Source organism: Cherax quadricarinatus, chromosome 40 (assembly GCF_038502225.1).
Source record: "Cherax quadricarinatus isolate ZL_2023a chromosome 40, ASM3850222v1, whole genome shotgun sequence".
NCBI lineage: Eukaryota > Metazoa > Arthropoda > Malacostraca > Decapoda > Parastacidae > Cherax > Cherax quadricarinatus.
The window spans coordinates 18413017-18421342 of record NC_091331.1 but is presented as its reverse complement, the minus strand read 5'-3'; positions in this window follow the sequence as shown (position 1 = coordinate 18421342).

Here is an 8326-nt window from a genome sequence, read left to right as displayed (position 1 = left end):
AGTAGAGTGCCCCATCTGCAATGACACAGATCATATTTATCCCGCCTGCTAACACTATCTACCTCGTTGTCTATATCTGAATTTGATCATAATTGTTTTGAGAAGCATTGCTTTTTTTTTTTCGTCGGTTCTCTGTCCTCGCCTGATAATGTGCAATCCGTTATATGAAGCCAGTGATAACCTTGCATTAGCTAACCAGTTAGCAACCTGTCTTCAACCTGTCTTCTTATAACAGGTTGTCTCATGAAAACTACACACCTTTAAAAAAATATTCCATATCAACAAATTAAAATTCACTCCAGGGGAAAAATACAAAATTAAAGATATTTCTGGGTTTTAAGACCGTCTTTGTACTCAGATTATTAGGCAGAACACAGTACGAGAGGGTATATAAAAGTAAAAACATATGTACACACAATACAAAAGTAGAAATAAACCATTGTCCAGTCAGGTTAAGCAATCCTGAGGAAAATTAAGTTTTGGTAGGTACCTCTTATAAATTAAATCTGTAATTATTAACTTCTAAAAGTAGCTTTACTGTTATTTCAAACAGTAAAGTTCATTGTTCTGCCCTTTCCAGTGATTACCCATGGTCTAGTTTTTTTCAGCACTTTCATTTATTGTAATATATATATATATATATATATATATATATATATATATATATACATATACATATATATACATATACATATATATATACATATATATATATATATATATATATATATATATATATATATATATATATATATATAATTATATATATATATATATATATAAATATATATATAAATATAAATATATATATATATATATATATATATATATATATATATATATATATATATATATATATATATATATAAGTTGACTACACGTAGATAGGGAGTTCGAAATTCATGTAGCCATTTTGCTCCTTTAATCTGTTTCACTACCGCCCAAAGAATGAGTATGGGGTGCGTAGAGAATGACCCACACGAGTTTAGCTCTTCAAATAAACCTAATCTTTCATTTATGTTAAATCGTATTTAAATTTGAGAGGTTATAGGAAACGCAGCGTGTCTTTGAGCGTGTGAGTGCACTTATGTTGTAATTCAGGAAATGTTTTATGAGATAATGTTATCATGTTATCGAGCAATGCAAGTAGAGTACCACAGCTCGTGCCTCTCCACCCTGGGAAGGTCAGCATTCAGCTATCTTGTTACTGGGCCACCAGGCTTCATTTATTGATTTTAAATTTGAGATAAATCATTATGCAGTTTATTAATAGGTTTTATTGATTGCGCTTGAACAACTGAGAATTTCTCACGTGTGTTGTCAGTGAGGTAATATGTGTATTAGCTCCACCGGAGTTATGATTGTACTAGTTTAGGAAACTGTGCTATAGTTCCTTTCACGAATCCTGTGGTATATATATGGTTATTACAGGCTGGATTGATAAATGCAAATAAAAGCGTTTGCATTGCTCAAATAGCGTAAAACCCTTCAACACCATGCTGGTTCTACCTTCCACCAAGGTGGAGTCAAAAACCTTGCAAAATCACAAAAAAACAGTCTTCTAATTCCCCCAACAAATTAGATGAATTTTCTAAAAACCACAAGAATCCAGTGTCCCGGGAAACATCAGAGGTTTATACAGCATCCACTGCAACACATGTGAGTCTACAAAGGTCAGACTGGACACTGAAGAAACGATTGGTTGAGCACAAACTATCACGTAGTTACGGTCAAGAAAAATCATCTAAATTTTCAACACACAACCTGTCAACCACACTACAAATTGATCTGCTACACTTTTAATTAAAGTACTGAAATTAGTTACCTGATTATTTAGAGGTCAGTCATAGTATCAATTAAATAAAATAATGTAAGTAATCTCGTACTATTGTTATGCCATTAATAGTTCCTGAACAACTGATCTTATCTTATCCTTCAATTCAGCATAAAATAAGGAAGTTGTATATAAAACATGCGCATTCTCAAGTGTACTCTGCTGATTATTATTATTATTAGTATTTTTATTATTATTAGTAGTAGTAGTAGTAATAGTAGTAGTAGAAGTAGTAGTAGTAGTAGTAGTATGGGGAACGCTAAACTAGTATGGATTATACATGTGGAAAATTTCATTTATCTGAATGTAACTCATTATGTACATTAACAGTAAATGATAAAGATAATTATTATTTATCGGTTACATAGACGAGTAGGAATTTGGGACACCTAGGTCGCAAAAATGTCCCCCTTCGATACCTACAACTGTCATATCCACAAGTTGCTCTAGACCTATTTTTTTTTTTTTTGCCGGTATTCTCCCGGCCCGGGTCTTTTCCAAGTAGTGGTGACCCGGCCTTGGCTCCCTATCTGGGGAGTGTCTCGAGACTTAAGTCTCCCATGGGAGGAGGTACAAGTACCTCCTCATCTTTGGGACCAAGTGTCCCCAGGCCTAGCCACATTCCCCGCCCTCACGGGGCTCGTAGGGAGAAGCTAGGCCTCTGGTCTGCCATCTACCCCGCCTCAAAGGGGCTCGTGGGGATGGCAGTCTTATGAGCTGCAGATGGTAGCAAGCTCAGGCCTCTCTCTAGACCTATTAATTACAAATGAAATATGTATTACCAGGAATTCTGGAAAATATATAAATTTGTGGACTGTATATTAAAATTAATAAACGATTATATATATATACAATTTACATAACAGAAGGAGAATATACCTTAATATCACTCACCAATTTGACTGGAGATTAAGGTGTATCATACTCAGAAAACCTCACTGTCTATACATGAAATAACATTGGCCAGAGTTAAACATAAACAGACTTATCTGAGGTTCCTGGAGCTGTCTTGTCCAGTCGCCTGATATCTCAAGTTATGCAGGAATGCACATCCAACAATTTCGCCTCCTATTTGAGAGGTGTCAGCCCAATTTTACCTCTAGAGCACGAAAATTCTTCCCATTATTCACTAACGTTTGTGTTGACCAGTTCAAACATGGCGAGTCTCGTCTGCGCAGGCGCAGGCTTCCCATTTTTTTATGACAAATTTTTATTAAATACAGTATGTTACACTAATTTACATAAAAAATACACTGTATTTTTTCTGGAAAATACATTATTTTCCACAATACAAAACCAGTGGGGGGGGGAATGGAAGGCATTCAGACTTAATTCAGGAATTGGATCTGTGTTCCAATTTCCAAGATAAAGAGCCCCTCACCAGCATCAAGGAACCTCCTGCTGAAGATCTCAGCTGAATGTCGATATATACAAACTACATTCGTGTTTTTTTTTTTTTTGGTATATTTGTGGATTTTATTTAAACACTGACAAGTGTTAATTGCACCTTATAATTCATACACTGTACATACATACATACATACATACATACATACATACATACATACATACATACATACATGCATATCATACAAACATATACACAGAGTGCAATTAATGAAGGAAGAGTGGGAGAGCGCAGCCTTGCTTGTGGCTAGAGACCTCCGTGTGAGGCAGCAGGAAGGATAACCTATTGAGAAATGTCAGTGTCGTCACGGAAGTATCCCAGTGGCTTTCTCAGTGTGACTGTCTTATCTGGCTTCAGCTGATCTCCACTCAGATGATTATGCTAGGTAAACATGAGTGGCTCATACTGACTGGTAACAAACCTTTGATATTTTGAAGTTCATTGCTCTGTCTTTTTCAGAGTAATTTTCTTGACCTTTTCTGCATACTTTCTTGATAAAACTGTACCAAGCCCGAGTAATACTTCATCTTAGCCTCTCACATATATATTATCTAACTCTTGCTCTCAAAGTGTAATCTCATCTAATCAATCTTATTCTATAGTTACCCATGAAAGTTTACACTAAATTACGGCAGTAAAGAGTTGCCACGAACCAAATATGACTTAGTCATTGCTAATTTTTTTACAGTCTAATTTTACCGCGCCAAACTATAACAAATAATAATTTAAATCAAAGATTTCACTTCACTTACTGCAGTTATGTCGAAACTAGAAGGTTGCAACAGAAGGTAGGCACAAGTTGGCCTAGGCTGGCCTTATCAACTCGCTACTCGCTAGCCCTGCGGGTTTACGTGTTTCCTACGCAGTTGCCTAGCTGAATTTCCGGGGGTTGAGATGTAACTGCTGGGCTGCTGCTTAAAATTCAGTCGATTAACACTGATTATGTGTTAGTTGAATTGATGTATTATGCAACCCTTACCCATCCTGTGGGCGGTGTGTCACAGATACTTTCGAATACGTGTAAAGAGTCATTCTCTACTATAACTGTGTGCGTACATGTATATTTAAGTTTGCGGGGCTTAACCTCCAGCTTCTATGTCCGCCTCTAACTTGCTGTGTGTATATATACACGAATCTGTTTATGTGTGCGTCAGACGTCAAGTTAGGCATGATGCGCGCCTCTTTATTGTTTAACTTGTCAGCTTGTAAGAGAAGATCATCTTGAAGGTGGTACAGTCTCCAACACACTTTGCCCTTTGATTTGGTTCATTACTTTGCAGTTACTTTGTCCAGGTCTTCCTGCAGCTGGTATGTTTACTTACATCTACTACCCCTGTTCACCTAGCAGTAAACAGGTACTTCAGACTTTACTGGATTATCCTGGTTGGCTAACCCTCCGGGTTAAAAATCCGAATAAAATCTTGTCCTATCTTGTCTCATCTGTCATCTTATCTCAGTTTATATAACAATACAGATCTTGATAGCATTATTATTATTATCTACCCACACCCACCCTATGGACAGTAGTATGCAATCAAAATATTACAAAGGTACATAATAAGTCCTTATGATGTGACACGTTAATAGTTTCATGGTGGACCGGAAAGTCAGGGAAAGGTCTCGGTCCCATGACCAGTAAGTTCCAATGAGCGGGTCTTTATATGACTAAACCTCGCATCAAGAGAGAGAGAGAGAGTTTCCCAAGCGAATAAAATACTCCTCTCATCTCTAGCAACATTATAAGATAAAGAATAGATAAGATTTGTTCGGATTTATATCTCGGAGGGTTAGCCACTCAGGATAACCAAAGAAAGTCAGTGCGTCATCGAGGACTGTCTGTCTTATATGCTTAGGTTAGCCCATTCAAACCCCTGCACAGAAACCCTCCAAACTTTCCTCAGCACTGGTGAACATCCTTCCAGGTGAATCGAAAAAACTGGAACCGACCTCCGCATGAACCAGCTACATGATCTATGTCAAGTTAGGCAACAGAGGCACTTCCCTGCTCCATGGAATATTACCCCATTCCAAACTACCATTCCTCCATTTCCCCCAAAACTCTTCTTAAATCACAACCAAAGCTTCGTCTTGAAGCCAAGCATGATGCCTTAAGCTGTACTGATAACTTAGTCACACAGAACACTCTTTCACAAATTATTTACGTTGATGGTTCTGTTCACCAGTCCACTGGTGCAGCTGGTAGTGCTGCTGTTGTCATACAGAATGATGGTTCTCATAAAGAAATTGGAGCACGCATCAATAACTGGGCCTCTACCCTTCAAACAGAACTGTTTGCCATACTCCTTGCACTCAAATGCGTCCATGTATCTAAGGTTGACACTTTAATTGTAACTGATTCTCTGTCATCCATAAATGCTCTCAACTCATTAAGTATAAATTGTGGCATGCTTGTGTCAGAAGCCAGACACAGGTATGGTAAGATTGTGGATAGTGGAGTCAGAGTGTACATGCTGTGGATTCCATCTCACATTGGTCTTCAGATGCATGATAGAATTGATAAATTGGCTAAGCTGTATGCTTTCACAGAGGGAGTAGATTACAATCTTGGGTTGTCAGTTAGCAGTTTGAGAACAATTATACGAAAAGAACTTCAATTGAACTTTATTGACTTAAGACTTAGGGAGATTGACACCAGTCAGTCCATCTATCATCATTCCATCATGCAGGAGGAGCCACATGTCTATGGCGCATCCAACAAAATAAACAGACTCTTGGATGTCACTACTGCCCGGCTCCGGCTGGGTTACAAGTATCTTCGGCAGGTTAAATCACCACCACCAGATGTAGACCAAACGAAATGTAAACTTTGCCAGATGGACTATTGTCACACCCTGCGTCATTATGTACTGGAGTGCGATAAAATTAATGAATTTAGAGACAACTCACTCAGAAATGTTCAAGAAATGGCAAAGCATTTTATCCACAGTGGTATATTGCAGACCATTCTGGAGAAATACCCTGACTTTGCTAGCTGTAAATAATGCATTACCATGTGTGTGTATGTGTGTGTGTGTGTATGTATGTACACGTTTGTACGCTCGTGTCCATGTGTCTGTGTGCGCGCCCTCGTGTGTGTGTGTGTACTCACCTATTTGTACTCACCTATTTGTGGTTGCAGGGGTCGAGTCCTAGCTCCTGGCCCCGCCTCTTCACCGGTTGCTACTAGGCCCTCTCTCTCCCCGCTCCATGAGCTTTATCAAACCTCGTCTTAAAACTGTGTATGGTTCCTGCCTCCACTACGTCATTTTCTAGGCTATTCCACTGCCTTACAACTCTATGACTGAAGAAATACTTCCTACTATCTCTCTGACTCATTTGTGTCTTCAACTTCCAATTGTGGCCTCTTGTTTCTGTGTCCCCTCCCTGGAACATCCTGTCTTTGTCCACCTTGTCTATTCCACGCAGTATTTTATATGTCGTTATCATGTCTCCCCTGACCCTCCTGTCCTCCAGTGTGGTCAGGCTGATTTCCCTTAATCTTTCTTCATAGGACATTCCCCTTAGCTCTGGAACTAACCTTGTCGCAAACCTTTGTACTTTCTCTAGTTTCCTGACGTGCTTTATCAAGTGCGGGTTCCAAACAGGTGCTGCATACTCCAGTATGGGCCTGACATACACGGTGTACAGTGTCTTTAATGATTCCTTACTAAGGTATCGGAATGCTGTTCTCAGGTTTGCCAGGCGCCCATATGCTGCAGCAGTTATCTGATTGATGTGTGCTTCCGGAGACATGCTCGGTGTTATACTCACCCCAAGATCTTTCTCCTTGAGTGAGGTTTGCAGTCTTTGGCCACCTAGCCTATACTCTGTCTGTGGTCTTCTGTGCCCTTCCCCTATCTTCATGACTTTGCATTTGGCAGGATTAAATTCGAGAAGCCATTTGCTGGACCAGGTGTCCAGTCTGTCCAGGTCTCTTTGAAGTCCTGCCTGGTCCTCATCAGATTTAATTCTCCTCATTAACTTCACATCATCTGCAAACAGGGACACTTCTGAGTCTAACCCTTCCGTCATGTCGTTCACATATACCAAAAATAGCACTGGTTCTAGGACCGACCCCTGTGGGACCCCGCTCGTCACAGGTGCCCACTGTGATACATCATTACGTACCATGACTCGTTGTTGCCTCCCTGTCAGGTATTCTCTGATCCATTGCAGTGCCCTTCCTGTTATATGCGCCTGATGCTCTAGCTTCTGCACTAATCTCTTGTGAGGAACTGTGTCAAAGGCCTTCTTGCAGTCCAAGAAGATGCAATCAACCCACCCCTCTCTCTCTTGTCTTACTTCTGTTATTTTATCATAAAACTCCAGAAGGTTTGTGACACAGGATTTGCCTTCCGTGAATCCGTGCTGGTTGGCATTTATACTCCTGTTCCGTTCCAGGTGCTCCACCACTCTCCTCCTGATAATCTTCTCCATAATTTTGCATACTATACACGTCAATGACACAGGTCTATAGTTTAGTGCCTCTTTTCTGTCTCCTTTTTTAAAAATGGGAACTACATTTGCCGTCTTCCATACCTCAGGTAGTTGCCCAGTTTCCAGGGATGTGTTGAAGATTGTGGTAAGTGTGTGTGTGTGTGTGTGTGTGTGTGTGTGTGTGTGTGTGTGTGTGTGTGTGTGTGTGTGTGTGTGTGTGTGTGTGTGTGTGTGTGTGTGTGCGCGCGCGCACTCGTGTGGGTGTATGACCCACTTAATATCTGTATTTATAACTCATTACAATTGTGACCGGGTGTGGACGTGTCACTGGCTCATTACTTTGTAATTAACCATGTATAGGAGTGAGGATGATTCATTACCTCTGTAACTTGCCATGATTATGACCAGATCTACCTGGAGTTCATTACCTTTGTAACTAGTTCAGTTATCATAACTTTGCGGTCCAGTCCCTGGACCCATTATGTACCTCTGTACTCTTCTGACTACCGCCCACAGGATGGGTATGGGGTGCATAATAAATATATTAAACTGTCTTATTTCCGTTGGGATCTTTCAATCTTGTACCCCAGGATGCGACCCATAACAGTCGATTAAAACTATGTATGGTTCCTGCCTCCACTACGTCA